At 37.9% G+C, this 18,452-nt stretch overlaps 1 long non-coding RNA gene across 1 annotated transcript in view; it reads left to right on the top strand.

Annotated features, from left to right (window-relative positions):
* LOC110573023 overlaps positions 1–14,273 on the top strand; it is a 180,136-nt gene extending 165,863 nt beyond the window's left edge. Inside the window, exon 3 of the long non-coding RNA XR_002479892.1 lies at positions 14,236–14,273. This is a non-coding gene — a long non-coding RNA (uncharacterized LOC110573023). The remainder of the gene's footprint in view (positions 1–14,235) is intronic.
* The last annotated feature ends 4,179 nt before the right edge of the window (positions 14,274–18,452 follow it).

Below are 18,452 nucleotides of genomic sequence, written 5' to 3'. Positions count from 1 at the left end.
TATATATATATATATATATATATATATATATATATATATATATATACACACACACACACACACACAAACATTTTTTTCCTATTATTTCACAGAACTGGCTGGGAATGAGGAAAGATAATCTGGGGGAATGTGACATTTCAGAGAATAGTTGATCTGCAAGGGGCAATGAACAGTCCAGGAGAGAATAGGAGTACGTGCTGATTGGCCTGATGGGGATTGGAGAATCCAGGAGGCCCAGTTGGGATGGTTAGTCCTAGCACAAGTGGACGACATCACTAAAGATCAGCACAAAATGCACATTCCATTGATCATGAACCAGCTGTATCATCTTCCTTTATGAGAAAGAGCATAATTAAAAAAAACAACAACAACTTTGATGAAAACATTCTCCCCCTTTCTTTTCAGGTGGATTCCTCCCGGTTTGGCAACCAAGAAAATATTTAGTTCAGTGTTTATACCTGCTGGAAATTCCAGAAATCTCAGTGTCCAGACCAGTTTTCTTTACAAATCTGGGATGCAGCACCCTCTATTGAAAAAGAGAGATCAATTCTCAGACTTCGTACATTTATGCTAGTTTTATTTTATTGGTACCAGGGTGTTTTGAATTCTTGAAAAGGATGCAGTTCCTAGAAACTTTTAGAGGAAAAACATTAAAAAAATATTTTCACAATTGAGTGGCTGGAATTTTCTGCCTCAGTGGATCTGGGGCAAGTAATGGGCATTGAATTTTTCCAACTGGACCATAATCTTCCACTTCAATTAAGTTGATTTTTTAAATAGTAAACTGTGACAATGAGAAACTTGGAAGGGACAGTGACAAAATGATAGGTGCTAAATGCTTATTTATTTTAATTTATTGTATTTAATCATTATAATTACATTAGTGCCCAACTTTCTTAGGATTAAAGGCTAGATAATCTAACAAAATAAGAATTAGGAAATCAAGACCCTGATTACTATTGAATTTCTACCATTTAATTACATCAGATATATCACAAACTATCTAATATTTGGCGAACATAGTCCATGATCCCTAGTATTGAAGATAAACTGTATACCTAATTACAATCTTAACTCATTTATGATGTTCCAAATAACTTTTTCCCTGTAAAATGATTATAACAATGGCCACTTGTTATAGCCTGTGTGTATATAATGCTTTATATTTATAAGGTATCTTCTATATATTTTTTCATTAGCCTAGTCAGTTCTTTAAATAATTCTAACTTCCTGGGCGCCTGGGTGGCTCAGTTGGTTAAGCGACTGCCTTCGGCTCAGGTCATGATCCTGGAGTCCCAGGATCGAGTCCCGCATCAGGCTCCCTGCTCGGCAGGGAGTCTGCTTCTCTCTCTGACCCTCCTCCCTCTCATGCTCTCTGTCTCTCATTCTCTCTCTCCCAAATAAATAAATAAAATCTCTATAAAAAATAAATAAATAAATAAATAATTCTAACTTCCTGATACAAATTTTTCCTGAGATATGGAGTATTTTTTTTTAAGATTTTATTTATTTATTGGAGAGAGAGAGAGTGTGAACACAAGCGGGGGGTGGGGAGGAGGGTGAGGGCATAGGGAGAGGGGAGAGGGAGAAGCAGACTCCTCACTGAACAAGGAACCTGATGACAATGTGGGGCTCGATACCCAGATCTCTGAGATCATGACCTGAGCCGAAGGTGGACACTTAATGACTGAGCCACCTAGGTGTCCCTATTATGGAATATCTTGACTGTGAATCAAAACTTCTTTACTTGTGGGGTGGAGAGGAAAGTGAAGATAGCATTGTCTTTCCTGTCTCTCAAATTACAGCTGTGAAGACAGAGGGGTCTGTGTGGGGCTAAAGATTCTCATCAACAGCATTGGCCATACAAACCAGGTATTTGGGTTTCCTTCAACATTTTTCCCATTTCTATTTTGCTTATAGACTTAAGTTTTTCCCCTTCATATTATACTTTGTTCTTTCATTCTTTCTTTTAAATTTGTTCAAGTCATGTTGGTTTAGATCTTCCGATAGTTGACTTCTTTTTTTTTTTTAAGATTTTATTTATTTGACAGAGAGAGACACAGTGAGACAGGGAACACAAGTAGGGGGGAGTTGGAGGGGGAGGAGAAGCAAGCTTCCAGCTGAGTAGGCAGCCTGATGTGGGGCTTGATCCCAGGACCCCGGGACCATGACCTGAGCCGAAGGCAGACGCTTAACGACTAAGCCACCCAGGTGCCCCAGTTGACTTATTCTTAACACTGACTTTGGCCAGCATTTAAAAACTCTTCTAATACCAGAGACAAATGCAGTTACAACTTAGATGATTAATGGTAGCATGTTTGACATAAGTAGGCCTGGTAGATATCTGTTATTGAGAATTTAATAAAATTATCTGTAATCATATTGACAAAGCAGTTTCTTAGGGCCATCTGCTTATTTATTAAAATGATTTTTAGAGATATATTGAACCAGATGGTTTTCAAGTAGGATCTGACCTGTATTGGCCTATTTTTTTCAACTCTAAGGTATATTTTATATTACCTATATACCCCACCATCCTATCATCTTAGGATAGGATCCCCCAGAGTAAAGGTATCTCCTTTACTAAATCACTCTGCCTACTTTTCTATTTGTTACAAGAAAATATCACCATTTTTATTAGAATATTAAATGAGTAATCACTTTACACCTGCCTGCATAGATGATGTTTAGGTATGGGCAGGAATCAAAGAAAAGAAATGCTCCTGTGTTCACAGTGATTGTCATTCATGGTATTTTATTTTCTTAAAAATTTTTTTCTCCAAAACAAAACAAGATGGATACTGTTATGGTGACACGAAGAGGAAAAAGCAACATGTGTATTCCCCACTCTGGGCAGTTGGAGGTCTCTGGAGAAGCACAAAGGCAAGGAAGCCAACTCAAGATGCAGTGTGTCCTGATTTCTTCTTTAACAGGACAACTTGAACAGGACACTGGATTAGTGTGTGCCATCATTCCTGGTCCATGGTTTCTTTAATGTCAACCACTTACTAGAATAGATGAGGCAATTTGGATAGGCAACTACATGATTTATTGCCATACTGGCATGATCAAGGGCCGCAGGGAAAGCAAGAGTTCTGAGGTGTCCCAGAAGTTCTCAGACATGGATGGATTTTGATGGTTAAATTTACATATTTATACATAACCATGAAACACTTCTTCCTTTGTTCCTACTCAAGATTCCACCCAAATTCCTGCCCATTACCTTTGTTGGGGCTATCTTAGGGAACAGCCTATCCAGGAACCTCAGGAGGATCACATTGCAGGGTCTTTTCATTATCATGTAATTAAAAATGGGGTGCCAGATGGTCCTTTCTATTACACCTCCAATGAAATTTGTGTTTAGTTCAACTGTGCGCTTCTCACTGTACTTGTACCTTTGGTTCTGGTTTTTGACAGAGACCCATCTTTCTTAGAATATTTTTTATTTTTATTTTCTTGTTCTAAAGCACTATGACATCTACTTTTTATTATACTTTATTCTCCATCAATGTCACTTAACAGGAAATCTGAAAAATTAATGTATGCTTTATATATTTAACTTCAGTGTCTTTTTTCCCCTTTATAAATATATTAATAGAAAAGATAGATGAACTAAAAATTGAGATAGGAAATAACAATAGGACATAGAGAATTTTTAAGATGAGGAGGATTTTATTTATTTATTCTTAAAGAGTGTTTATTTGAGAGAGAGAGAGCAATAGCACACGAGCAGGGGAGGAGCACAGGGAGAGAGAGAAGCAGACTCCCTGCTGAGCAGGGAGCCAACGAGGGGCTCAATCAGGGGCTCAATCCCAGGACCCTGAGATCATGACCTGAGCCGAAGGCAGATGCTTAATTGACTGAGCCACCCAGGTCCCCCAGATGAGAAGGATTTTATAGAAAAAAAAGTTGAGTGAGAATACCAGAATGAAGGTGGGGAGAAGAATTTGTGATCAGCCAATAAATGTATGTGTGCATGTCTGTGTGTTTCTGTTTGGCAGTGGTTGAGGGCCACTGGACATACAGAAAAATGGTACAGCATCTCTTGGACCCATGGTTAGCTTGCTTAAGGGAGTTTCCTTTTATTGTCATCTTCAGATGGGTAACTTTATCCTAATGCTTTTTCTATAGCAAAACAATAGGAAGGACTTGAATAAAAAAAAAGTAAGATCCCAAAGGAAGAGTCTACATGTTTACTAAAACAGTTGGAGGGACATTGTTTGATGGTAATGGAGAGCTAAGGCTCAGAAAATACATTCTTTAGAAAATTGTTTCTCTTCTGATCTATACCATGCCCCAGACCAGCACAAAAACATGGTAGTAATGTACATATCTAGTGAAAGTTCCTTTAAAAACAGACCAAGGATATTGATGAAAGAATAGATGTGTAAATCAATGGGATAGAACAGAGGGTCTGGTAGTAGAGCCACATGTAAATGATCAGTTGATTTTTTACAAATGTGCAAAAACAGTTCAATGTAGAACAAGTGGATAGAGTAGGTAAAGAAATATGTATATGTATATCTGCATGTGCTGGAACAATTGCACATTCATATATAAAAATGAATCGATCCATATTTTCTACCATATGTAAAAAATTAAATAAAAATGGATTATAGAACTTAAAGTGAAATCAAAAACTACACAAATTTTAAAGAACGTAGAAGAAAATCTTTGTGACCTTGGGTTACACAAAGATTTCTTTTTTTAAAATTGTTTTTAAATTAATTAATTTTTTTATCATGTTACGTTAATCACTGTACATTACATCATTAGTTTTTGATGTAGTGTCCCTGATTCATTGTTTGCATATAACACCCAGTGCTCCATACAATACGTGCCCTCTTTAATACCCATCACCAGGCTAACCCATTCCCCTACCTCTAGAACCCTCAGTTTGTTTCTCAGAGTCCATAGTCTCTCATGGTTCATCTCCCCCTCTGATTTCGCCCCCTTCATTTTTCCCTTCCTACTATCTTCTTCTTCTTCTTTTTTTTTTTTAACATGTAACATATTATTTGTTTCAGAGGTACAGGTCTGTGATTCATCAGTCTTACACAATTCACAGTGCTCACCATAGCACATACCCTCTCTAATGCCTATCAGCCAGCCACCCCATCCCTCCCACCCCCCATCGCTCCAGCAACACTCAGTTTGTTTCCTGAGATTAAGAATTCCTCATATCAGTGAGGTCATATGATACATGTCTTTCTCTGATTGACTTACTTCACTTAGCATAATACCCTCCAGTTCCATCCACGTCGTTGCAAATGGCAAGAACTTGTGTTTTTTTTTTTTGATGGCTGCATCATATTCCATTGTATATATATATCACATCTTCTTTATCCTTTCATCTGTTGATGGACATCTTGGCTCTTTCCATAGTTTGGCTATTGTGGACATTGCTGCTATAAACATTGGGGTGCACATACCCCTTCAGATCCCTATATTTGTATCTTTGGGGTAAATGCCCAGTAGTGCAATTGCTGGGTTGTAGGGTAGCTCTATTTTCAACTTTTTGAGGAACCTCCATACTGTTTTTCAGAGTGACTGCACCAGCTTGCATTCCCAAACAGTGTAGGAGGGTTCCTCTTTCTCCGCATCCTCGCCAACATCTGTCGTTTCCTGACTTGTTAATTTTAGCCATTCTGACTGGTGTGAGGTGGTATCTCATTGAGGTTTTTTTTTTTTTTTTTAAAGATTTTATTTATTTATTCATGAGAGACACAGAGAGAGAGGCAGAGGGAGAAGCAGGCTCCCAAGGAGCAGAGAGCCCGATGCGGGACTCGATCCCAGGACGCTGGGATCATGACCTGAGCAGAAGGCAGACGCTTAACCATCTGAGCCACCCAGGCACCCTCTCATTGAGGTTTTGATTCGGATTTCCCTGGTGCCGAGAGATGTTGAGCACTTTTTCATGTGTCTGTTGGCCATTTGGATGTCTTCTTTGCAGAAATGTCTGTTCATGTCTTCTGCCCATTTCTTGATTGGATCATTTGTTCTTTGGGTGTTGAGTTTGAGAAGTTCTTTATAGATTTTGGATACTAGCCCTTTATCTGATATGTCATTTGCAAATATCTTCTCCCATTCTGTCAGTTGTCTTTTGGTTTTGTTGACTGTTTCCTTTGCTGTGCAAAAGCTTTTTATCTTGATGAAGTCCCAATAGTTCATTTTTGCCCTTGCTTCCCTTGCCTTTGGCAATGTTTCTAGGAAGAAGTGGCTGCGGCTGTGGTCGAAGAGGTTGCTGCCTGTGTTCTCCTCTAGGATTTTGATGGATTCCTGTCTCACATGTAGGTCTTTCATCCATTTTGAGTCTATTTTTGTGTGTGGTGTAAGGAAATGGTCCAGTTTCATTCTTCTGCATGTGGCTGTCCAATTTTCCCAACACCATTTGTTGAAGAGACTGTCTTTTTTCCAAGGGACATTCTTTCCTGCTTTGTTGAAGATTAGTTGACCATAGAGTTGAGGGTCCATTTCTGGGCTCTCTATTCTGTTCCATAGATCTATGTGTCTGTTTTTGTGCCAGTACCATACTGTCTTGATGATGACAGCTTTGTAATAGAGCTTGAAGTCCAGAATTGTGATGCCACCGGCTTTGCTTTGCTTTTTCAACATTCCTCTGGCTATTCGGGGTCTTTTCTGGTTCCACACAAATTTTAGGATTATTTGTTCCATTTCTTTGAAAAAAGTTGATGGTATTTTGATAGGGATTGCACTGAATGTGTAGATTGCTCTAGGTAGCATTGACATCTTCACAATATTTGTTCTTCCAATTCATGAGCATAGAACATTTTTCTATTTCTTTGTGTCTTCCTCAATTTCTTTCATGAGTATTTCATAGTTTTCTGAGTACAGATTCTTTGCCTCTTTGCTTAGATTTATTCCTAGGTATCTTATGGTTTTGGGTACAATTGTAAATGGGATCGACTCCTTAATTTCTCTTTCTTCTGTCTTGTTCTTGGTAGAAATGCAATTGATTTCTGTGCATTGATTTTATATCCTGCCACTTTACTGAATTTCTGTATGAGTTCTAGCAGTTTTGGGGTGGAGTCTTTTGGGTTTTCCACATAAAGTATCATATCAACTGCAAAGAGTGAGAACTTGATTTCTTTGCTGATTTGGATGCCTTTGATTTCTTTTTGTTGTCTGATTGCTGTGGCTAGGACTTCTAGTACTATGCTACATAGGAGTGGTGAGAGTGGACATCCCTGCCATGTTCCTGACCTTAGAGGGAAAGCTCTCAGTTTTTCCCCATTGAGAATGATATTTGTCCAGGGTTTTTCATACATGGCTTTTACGATATTGAGGTATGTACCCTGTATCCCCACACTCTGAAGAGTTTTAATCAAGAAAGATGCTGTACTTTGTCAAATGCTTTTTCTGCATCTATTGACAGGAACATATGGTTCTTGTTCTTTCTTTTATTAATATACTGTATCACATTGATTGATTTGCAGATGTTGAACCAACCTTGCAGCCCAGGACAAAATCCCACTTGGTCATGGTGAATAATCCTTTTAATGTACTGTTGGATCCTATTGGCTAGTATTTTGGTGAGAATTTTTGCATCCATGTTCATCAAGGATATTGGTCTGTAATTCTCCTTTTTGATGGGGTCTTTGTCTGGTTTTGGGATCAAGGTAATGCTGGCTTCATAAAATGAGTTTGGAAGTTTTCCTTCCATTTCTATTTTTTGGAACAGTTTCAGAAGAATAGGTATTAATTCTTCTTGCAATGTTTGGTAGAATTCCCCTGGGACACCATCTGGCCCTGGGCTCTTGTTTGTTGGGAGGTTTTTGATTACTGCTTTAATTTCCTTAGTGGTTATGGGTCTGTTCAGGTTTTCTATTTCTTCCTGGTTCAGTTTTGGTAGTTTATACATCGCTAGGAATGCATCCATTTCTTCCAGATTATCTAATTTGCTGGCATATAGTTGCTCATAATATGTTCTTATAATTGTATTTCTTTGGTGTTGGTTGTGATCTTTCCTCCTCCACTCATGATTTATTTATTTGGGTCATTTCTCTTTTCTTTTTGATAAGTCTGGTCAGGGGTTTATCAATCTTGTTAATTCTTTCAAAGAACCAGCTCCTAGTTTCGTTGATCTGTTCTACTGTTCTTTTGGTTTCTATTTCATTGATTTCTGCTCTGATCTTTACTATTTCTCTTCTTCTGCTGGGTTTAGACTTTATTTGCTGTTCTTTCTCCAGCTCCTTTAGGTGTAGGGTTAGGTTGTGTATTTGAGACCTTTCCTGTTTCTTGAGAAAGGCTTGTATTGCTATATACTTTCCTCTTAGGACCGCCTTTGCTGTATCCCAAAGATTTTGAACAGTTGTGTTTTCATTTTCATTTGTTTCCATGAATTTTTTAAATTCTTTAATTTCCTAGTTGACCCATTCATTCTTTAGTAGGATGCTCTTTAGCCTCCATGTATTTGAGTTCTTTCTGACTTTCCCCTTGTGATTGAGTTCTAGTTTCAAAGCGTTGTGGTCCAAAAATATGCAGGGAATGATCCCAGTCTTTTGGTACCAGTTCAGACCTGATTTGTGACCTAAGATGTGATCTATTCTGGAGAATGTTCCATGGGCACTAGAGAAGAATGTGTATTCTGTTGCTTTGGGATGGAATGTTCTGAATATATCTGTGAAGTCCATCTGGTCCAGTGTGTCATTTAAAGTCTTTATTTCCTTGTTGATCTTTTGCTTAGATGATCTGTCTATTTCAGTGAGGGGGGTGTTAAAGTCCCCTATTATTGTATTGTTGTTGATGTGTTTCTTTGATTTTGTTATTAATTGGTTTATATAATTGGCTGCTCCCATGTTAGGGGCATAGATATTTACAATTGTTAGATCTTCTTGTTGGATAGACCCTTTAAGTAGGATATAGTGTCCTTCCTCATCTCTTATTATAGTCTTTGGTTTAAAATCAAATTTTTCTGATATAAGGGTTGCCACCCCAGCTTTCTTTTGGTGTCCATTAGCATGGTAAATGGTTTTCCACCCCCTCACTTTCAATCTGGAGGTGTCTTTTGGTCTAAAGTGAGTCTCTTGCAGGGAGCATATTGATGGGTCTTGTTTTTTTATCCAATCTGATAGCCTGTATCTTTTTTTTTTTAAAGAACTTTTTTTTAAAGATTTTTTAAATTTATTTATTTGAGACAGAGAATGAGAGAGAGAGAGCACATGAGAGGGGGGAGGGTCAGAGGCAGAAGCAGGCTCCCTGCCGAGCAGGGAGCCCAATGCGGGACTCGATCCAGGGACTCCAGGATCATGACCTGAGCCAAAGGCAGTCGCTTAACCAACTGAGCCACCCAGGCGCCCAGCCTGTATCTTTTGATTGGGGCATTTAGCCCATTTACATTCAGGGTAACTATTGAAAGATATGAATTTAGTGCCACTGTATTGCCTGTAAGGTGACTGTTACTGTATATTGTCTGTGTTCCTTTCTGGTCTATGTTACTTTTAGGCTCTTTCTTTGCTTATAGGATCCCTTTCAATATTTCTTGTAGGGCTGGTTTCGTGTTTGCAAATTCTTTTAGTTTTTGATTGTTCTGGAAGTTTTTTATTTCTCCTATTTTCATTGACAGCCTAGGTGGATATAGTATTCTTGGCTGCATATATTTCTCGTTTAGTGCTCTGAATATATCATGCCAGTCCTTTCTGGCCTGCCAGGTCTCTGTGGATAGGTCTGTTGCCAATCTAATGTTTCTATCATTGTAGGTTACAGATCTCTTGTCCCGAGCTGCTTTCAGGATTTTCTCTTTGTCTCTGAGACTTTTAAGTTTTACTATTAGATTTTGGGGTGTTGACCTATTTTTATTGATTTTGAGAGGGGTTCTCTGTGCCTCCTGGATTTTGATGCCTGTTTCCTTCCCCAAATTAGGGAAGTTCTCTGCTATAATTTGCTCCAATATACTTTCTGCCCCTCTCTCTCTTTTTTCTTCTTCTCGGATCCCAATTATTCTAATATTGTTTCATCTTATGGTATCACTTATCTCTCGAATTCTGCCCTTGTGATCTAGTAGTGGTTTATCTCTCTTTTTCTCAGCTTCTTTATCTCCATCATTTGTTCTTCTATATAACTAATTCTCTCTTCTGCCTCCTTTATCCTAGCAGTTAGAGCCTCCATTTTTTATTGCACCTCATTAATAGCCTTTTTGATTTTGACTTAGCTAGATTTTAGTTGTTTTATTTCTCCAGAAAGGGTTTCTCTAGTATCTTCCATGCTTTTATCAAGCCCAGCTAGTATCTTTATAATCGTCATTCTGAACTCTAGTTCTGACATCTTACTAATGTCCGTATTGATCAGGTCCCTGGCAGTCGGTACTGCCTCTTGTTCTTTTTTTTGAGGTGTGTTTTTTCTGTCTTGTCATTTTGTCCAGGGAGAATAGATGAATGAGAGAACAAAATGCTAACAGTGTAACAATGTCCCCAGAAAAATATACACTAAACAAATCACGGCCTGATTTGTGGCAATCCCTTCAGATTAGGCCTGAAACCAGGGGAAAAGAAAGGCAAAGAAAGAAAAAAGAAAAAAAAAGAATATGATCAAATATGATCAGGCTGGTGCATAGATCAATGCCACACACTAGATTTGGGGCATATTTTAGTCTGTTAGAAGAAACTGCTCCCCAAAATTTTAAAGAAAGAAAAACTTATATATGTACAAAAATAAGGGTAAATACAATGAAGGGATGGAATATGATTATAAAGATGAAAATTATAAAAGATTTTATAAAAGGAATTGGTAAGAAGTTGGTTGAAAAAAGAAAAATCAGAAATTTAAAGAAAATGGGGGGAGAGAATATGATCAAGCAGGAGACAAGAACAAAGCCATACACTAGAGATTTAGGGTATATTTTGGTCTGTTAGAAGAAACTGTATCCCAAAATTTTAAAGAGAGAAAAACTCATATATATACAAAAATAAGGTTAACTACAATGAAGGGATAGAATATGACTCTAAAAATGAAAAATAAAAAAGATTTTTTAAAAAAGGGGTTGATAAGATGTTGGTTGAAAAAGGGAAAAAGAAAAATTCAAAAAACATAGAAAAAGGGCAGAGGGAGAGAATCTTCAAGCTGAGTGTGGAGCCAGATGCAGGACCTGATCCCACAACCCATGAGATCATTACCTGAGCTGAAACTAAGAGTTGGACATTTAACCAACTGAACCACCCAGGTGCCCCTCAGTGTCATTAACATATAGGGTTATATTAGTTTCAGGTGTACAGTATAGTGATTCAACAATTCTATATATTACTCAGTGCTCATCATGATAAGTGTCCTCTTAATCCCTTCACCTCTTTCACCCACCCCCCACCCACCTGCCCTCTGGTAACCATCAGTTCTCTATAGTTAAGAGTCTGTTTTCTGCTTTGTCTTTTTTTCCCCCTTTGTTTGTTTTGTTTCTTAAATTTTACATGTAAGTGAAATCATATGGTATTTGTCTTTCTCTGACTGCTCATTTAGGTTAGCATTATACTCTCTAGATCCATCCATATTGTTGCAAATGGCAAGATTTCATTCTTTTTTATGGCTGATAATAATGTATATATCTCACTTCTTTTTTATCCATACATTTGTGGATGGACACTTGGACTGCTTCCATAATTTGGCTATTATAAATGATGATGCCATAAACATAGGGGTGCATATGTATTTTCACACTAGCGTTCTCATATTCTTTGGGAAAATACCCAGTAGTGTGATTACCAGATCATAGGATAGTTCTATTTTTAACTTTTTGAGGTACCTCCATACTGTTTTTCACAGGGACTGCGTAAGTTTGCATTACCACGAACAGTGTGAGAGGGTTCCCCTTTCTCCATATCCTTGCCAACACTTAGTTGTTTTTTTGTTGTTAATTTTAGCCATTCTGACAGGTGTGATGTGATATCTCATCGTAGTTTTGATTTGCATTTCCCTGATGATGAGTGATGTTGAGCACCTTTTCATGTGACTGTTGGCCATCTGGATGTCTTCTTTGGAGAAATATCTGTTCATGTCTTCTAAAATGGGTAAAATATTTAAACAGCAAGAAGATATTTAAACACCAGAGAAGATATAGATGGCAAATAAGCCCATGAAAAGATACTCAATAACATTAGTCATTAGAAAAATGAAAACACCAACGCCAAGCGTTGGTGAGGATATAGAGCCACCAACATACTCATATACTGCTGATGAGAATGCAAAAATGCTACAACCACTTTGGAAAATAGTTTGCTGGTTTCTTATGAGGTTAAATGTATACTTACTATAAAACTCTGTAATTATACTCTTATCTACTGAAAGTGAAATGAAAACTATTTGCACATAAAAATTTGTACTGGAATATTTATAGTAGCATTATATATAATTGCCAAAACAAGGAAATAGCCCAAAATGTCTTTCAACTACTTAAAGGATAAACTGTGATATATCCATTCAGTGGAATACTACTCAAAAGTAGAAAGGAGAAAATATGTCAGCATGGATGGATCTCAAATGTATTATGCTAAGTAAAAGAAGTCAGACTGAAAAGGCTGAATACTCTATGATACCATTTATATGACATTTTTGAATAGGCAAAACCACAGGGACAGAAAAATGATCAGTAGTTTTCAGGGATCATGGGAGGGAGAAGGGTTTACCACAAAGGTGCAACAAAGGGAGTTTTTGGATGATGAAACTGTTCCATATCTTATTTAAGTTAGTGCTACCATGACTATATGCATTTGTCAAAACTCATAGAACCATCAATTAAGAAGTATGAAATTTATTATATGTAAATTATATCTTTAAAAAGCAGAAACAAAACAAAATAGTAAGAAGTGATATACCATATTCATGGATTAGAAAATCCAAAATTATAAACGTCAATTTTTTCCTGCAGTGATATCTTGATAAAGTTTAATCCTAACTAAAATCCCAGAGTGGTGGTGGTGGGGGGGGGAGGATGGTAGCTAATTCTAAAATTTAAATAGAAATACAAAAATCTAAGAATAGCCAAAATCATATTGAAAAAGAACAAAACAAAGGACTTATTAGTGTCAAGGTTTATTATAAAGCTAGAATAATTAAGAGAAGGTAGTATTGGCTCAAGGATTGACATGTAGAACAGGTGAAGAAGAGTAAGCACTCAGAATAGACTACCATGTATATGATCATTTGATTTATTACAACCATAACACTGCAGTTCAATGGGGGGAAAATATTCTTTTCAACAAATGAGGTTGATCAACTGGAAATGGGGAGGAAAATTTAAGCTCTACTTCACACTATACACAAGCTTAGTCTCAGATTGCAGATCTAAACATGAAAGGTGAGACAATAAAACTTTAGAATAAAGCAGGATAATATCTTCTTGACCTTAGGCTAGGTGAATATCTATTAAGCCATATTTAAAGGAGAAAATTAATTAGATCATTAAAATTAAGATCAGTTCTTTCAAATGCACTATTATGATGAAGACAAGCTACAGACTAGGAGAAAATGCATCTTTCTGACTGAGGAAATTTTTCCAGAATGTGTAGAGAACTGCTAAAAATTTCAAAGGACAGTCCAATAGATTCATCCAACATGCAAAAGACTTGAACAGCTAATTAATCAAAGCAAGTATCCAGATAGCTAACAAATCACATAAAAGGGTATTCACCATCATTACTCATTAAGAAATTTAAATTAAAACCACAATGCAGTGCTAGTACATCTCCACTAGAATGATTAAAATTAAAAGACAATGTCAAATATTGGTAAAGATGGAACAGGTAGAAGTTTCATGTACTATTAGTGAAAATATGCACTGGTATAATTGCTTTGAAAAAATATTTGGTAGGACCTCTTGAAGTTGAATTATGTGCATAATTTATGAACCAGCAATTCCACTCATGGGCATATATTCAATGGAAATATGCCCTCACTAAAAGACATGTATGAGTTTATAGCAGCATTATTTATAATAGACCCAAATTGGAAACGACTCAAACATCCATAGAAGATCATGAATTTTTAGACAACTCGCAAGCCGGCATGAAAAATCAGAATGGATCCAGTAGGAAGGCAGCTGGATGAAAATTCTGTGTGAACCTGGTCACAGTGTTGGTGCCTGAAGCCTGGGTCCCACCGGAGAGTAAAGCTGGGGGCTAAGTGCTATGAGCTACACTTCCACACATAAAAGTGGGGTAGCACTGCTTATGTGCTCTCTCTGTCTTTGTGAGATGTCTGAACGTCTTCTTTCAATTTTTTTTCCTATAGCTTTTTCCTCAAGAAGACAAGACCAAGAATCACAAGCACCCTGGCAGGCTAATAATCTGGTGCCACTTACAAAAATTATCTGTCCACCATGTACTTCATGGGTTGAGAAGAACCAGATTCTGCTTTAATAAAAATTGTACTAAATGGTGTGTGGTGTCCTGGAGATCTTGGAATAGTGAAAGGTCATTAGTGGACAAACTGGTGATTCAAATAGTTTGTAGTTTAGTTAATAGTGCTGTACCAATGTCTGTTTCTTGGTTTTGACAAATGCACCACAGTTCTGTCAATAGTAACATTAGGGGAAACTGGGGGAAGGCTATAAAGGAATTCTCTGTACTCTCTTTACAACTTTTCTGGAAGTCTAGAATTATTCAAAAATATTTATAAAATATTAAAAAACTTCCAGCCCCCCACTTTGTATGCTTTTTCTTTATCTTCAAAATAAGAAATGTACTAGATGTTTTGAACACAATATAACATTTTAACATCCTTGGAATTTTCTTTCAGTTTTTCTGTCATCCATTAATAGAGAATATACACCAATCACACTAATTAAACACAGGAGTAGCTTTCATGGATATAATGACAAAGTCTTGTAGAAATACCCACAAAGGTTTTTGCTTCAAACCTGGATTACGTCAGCTAAACATTTGCAACATTTTGGGTTTCTTTACTCTAGTTTTCTTTTGTGTTTTCATTCCAACCCCCCCCAAAAAACATGGTAAAGAACTGAATGCAGATAAAAGATAAAAAGTTTAAGATATGAGTTATATATGGAGGAAATTTTAGACAATATTAAAAAAAATGTTGTTTCTAGAGGACGAACATTAGTACGTGGGATCCTAGTGATTGACAATATTGCTAGGTTTAGGAATGCCCTTCTAGCATCTATATCACTGTACACACTGGGAGGCTAGGAAGTTTTGGAGCCACGTAAACTGGAATTCACAACTTTATTGTGCTTTCTTACAAAAAATTTGTTTCCTGCTTGGCTCAAGATGCTAATTATGGAACTTAAGATTTTAACTATCAGGTGAGTCAGATGTATATTTTGGTGCCGGAAATTTTGAGGGCCCTAAAGCACAGCCCCAGGGCAGTGTCTGCTTTGCTGCTCTCACTGCAGAGGCTCTGATGAAAACACTCAGTGACAGGGACAGAGTGATCGAGCACCGGTTTCTGTCCACGAGAGAGAGAGATCTAGTCCCACAATGTGAAGAGTTGTGGCTGGACACAAAAAGCTAGGAAAACTCCTACTATCCTCAGACATAAGCAACCGTAACACCGTCACCATCTAAGAGAAGGGGTACTCCACAGCAAGACTGTCCTGGGTGCAGCTGTCACTGTCTTAGGGACTTGACTCAATACAGCTACACGTGCTTAATCTTTACTGCCACATATTTTATTTCGTGACCAAGAATATAAACTAGAATGAACTGACAAGAGAAATTATGAAATCTTTAATTAGCATTAGTCATTCTTCTACTGTGAGCAAAGATTTTTGGGTCAAAAACAACTGGAGTTTTATCTCATTTCTGCCATTTGCTATCTCTATGATCTTGGGCAGGTTCCTTACTCATCTGAGCCCCAGTTTCCTTGCTTGTAAATTGCAGATCATTTCTTAGGATTGTTTTGTGGGCTGAGAATAAAGTGCTAAGGCCAGCACATGGCACATAATGAGAACCCATGAGAGCCCCTTATCTTTTCATTTTATCCACCCAGTTCCAGCTCTCTATCATATGAGGAAACCCAATGGCTTCATGTGTACCCGGACACATGTGTGTGCACCTGTCACCAACTTCCCAAGCTTTGGCCATGTGTGGAGTTTCCATTCCATTTGATTTTCTCTAAGACCGTTCCCTCTTCTCCTGCTCCTCCTTCCTTACTCCTCCCTTTGCCAATAACTTCCTTTTCTCCTCCTTCTCCCTTTCTCTTCCTCTCCGCTCTTTCTCCCCCCTGACACTTTCCTTCTCCCTTCTCTCCTCCTCCCTTCTTCCTCCTATTCCTCTTCCTAGGGCAGGATAGAGAATGTTCACACACACACACACACACACACACACACACACACACAAAGGCAACTAGGATTACAACTCAATGCTTAACTGCATTGTTTGAAAATTCTGATTTTTCTTCACTATAAAAACTGTCTAATGTTGCATTAGAAGCAAACACAGTCCTAAACCAGCCCACCTACTAGAAGTAACTCAGGAGCAAGCAGAACTCTCCTCCCTTCCAACCAAAGTGATCATTGAAAGGAAGATGATGTCGTGTCATTGCTATCTGTGGAAAGACCCAAACCACCTCTTGTATGGCTGCATGCTGGACTATTTTCAGAAACAGCATGGTAGTTGAATACTTTGATCAGGTTTTTATTTTTATTTTCCCACATAGCTAATGATGTCATAGTCTCAGTTTTAGGGGGATGGGCAAGTTTTTTGAAATATTCGTATCCTCTGATTTTTCTGAAGCCTTCCATGATCTTAATTTCATTCTTTTAGTTAATGTTTTATTACAAAACAAACACCCCTCCTTTTCAAACCCCAAAACTAAACCATAAGGGAGATTACAGGGTTAGCGTGAGGTCATTAAGGAGAAAGCCCCATGTATAGAAGGGAAGCGGGCTCACGTACAGGGTTCTCATTTATGGGTAACCAGCCAACCCACGTCTGAAATGGCAACAGATCCCAAGCACCCTTACAACTATGCAACCTTAACTTCTGCAGGGCTTTTAAAATCCCTGATACATTCTGAGTTCACAAAACTCTGACATTTAGTTCTTAGAAAAATTTGTAGTTCAGAAGAGTTCAATTTATTCTCCATTTTCTGAAACTGACTGCAGTGTGAACTCTGGTTGTAAGTTGTTGGTTCAAGTGTAGATTTCTCTTAGGTCTTCAAGGAGTGGGTACTAGATATTTGATGGGGTCCGCAGTGATGATGCCTGCCTCTTGGTGTATATGCTGATATTTTAAGATGTTATCAAGCGTTAGAGGCAATATTGCTTTTTAAGATCCACAATGAATCATGGAACACTACATCAAAAACTAATGATGTAATGTATGGTGATTAACATAACATAATAAAATAAAAAAATTTTAAAAATCATATGTATAAAATTAAAAAAAAATCCTCATGGGCAATACAAATAGGGAAATTAAGATTATTCAGATGAGCAAAAACATAAACGTTTGTAAAACGATTGACCTTACATCCAAGAAAAGATGTAAGTGCTTTCAGTAAGTTGGTGAGTGCAGAGGGACAAAGTGCATGTTTAGCCGAGGTAGGGAAAGTAGTAAATGTTCAGGGAGGGTGTGCTTCCAATGCTAAAAAGCCAAGAAGTAGATAAACTTCTCTGAGAATGGAGGGCACGGTGGCACGGATTGTGACTTGGGACAAGGCTCAAAAGAGTGGGTAGTCTGTCTAGATTGAGGGGGCACTGATGACTAGAGGGAAATGAAAGAAAGGGAACTACCTTTGGTTTTTCTGTTATTGGCCAAGCCCATTGTGATGAATATGGAGTTGGGTGCTTAGATCCTCTGCAGGTGAAAGTCCGTTGTCTGGCCAGTGGAGAACTGTCTATAAGTGGCCTTCCACAACTGTCAGCCCCTGCGGGGATTTCTTCAGCTGCACAGAGCCACCTTGCTTAAGGTCACACCCTTCCCAGGGTGGCCCACTTCCAATGACTGATCAAGGGGCAGGTATAAAAGTCTAGCCATTTTGGCCAAACCTGGAGGGATTCTGATGGCCCTGTTTCAGGTCAAAACTCCCTGCCGGGTCAGCTGAAGCAGTTATCAGACCCATATCAAAGGTCAGTTTTTCCTATGGCCAATCCTGCTTTTTTTCTACCCTCCCCCAGGTGCTGATCCTAAGAGCATTCTAATAAACGTTCTACACTCTAACTCCACCTCAGGGTCTGCTTCTTGAAAAACCCACCTGTGACACCTTCTCAGTATGTTATTTAATTTTCATAGTAACTCCCTGAGGTTGGTATTATTAGCTTTATTATTACAGGTGAGAGATTCAGACTTAGGTTAAATGACTCACCAGAAGTCACACAAGTTGGCATCCACATTTAACTGCAATTATCTGTGCTCTTTTCGGTACATCGTGTTGCCTGCTAAAAGGATCAGCAGAAGACACATACCTTCATGCATGTGCAATAAAGATTAGATACTTACCTGTGGGCTCTCATTCATTCAACAGTTATTTACTAAATACCAGTG

This window comes from Neomonachus schauinslandi, chromosome 2, assembly GCF_002201575.2.
Source record: "Neomonachus schauinslandi chromosome 2, ASM220157v2, whole genome shotgun sequence".
In the NCBI taxonomy this organism is placed as follows: Eukaryota; Metazoa; Chordata; class Mammalia; order Carnivora; family Phocidae; genus Neomonachus; species Neomonachus schauinslandi.
This window is presented reverse-complemented; position numbering and strand designations above follow the sequence as displayed.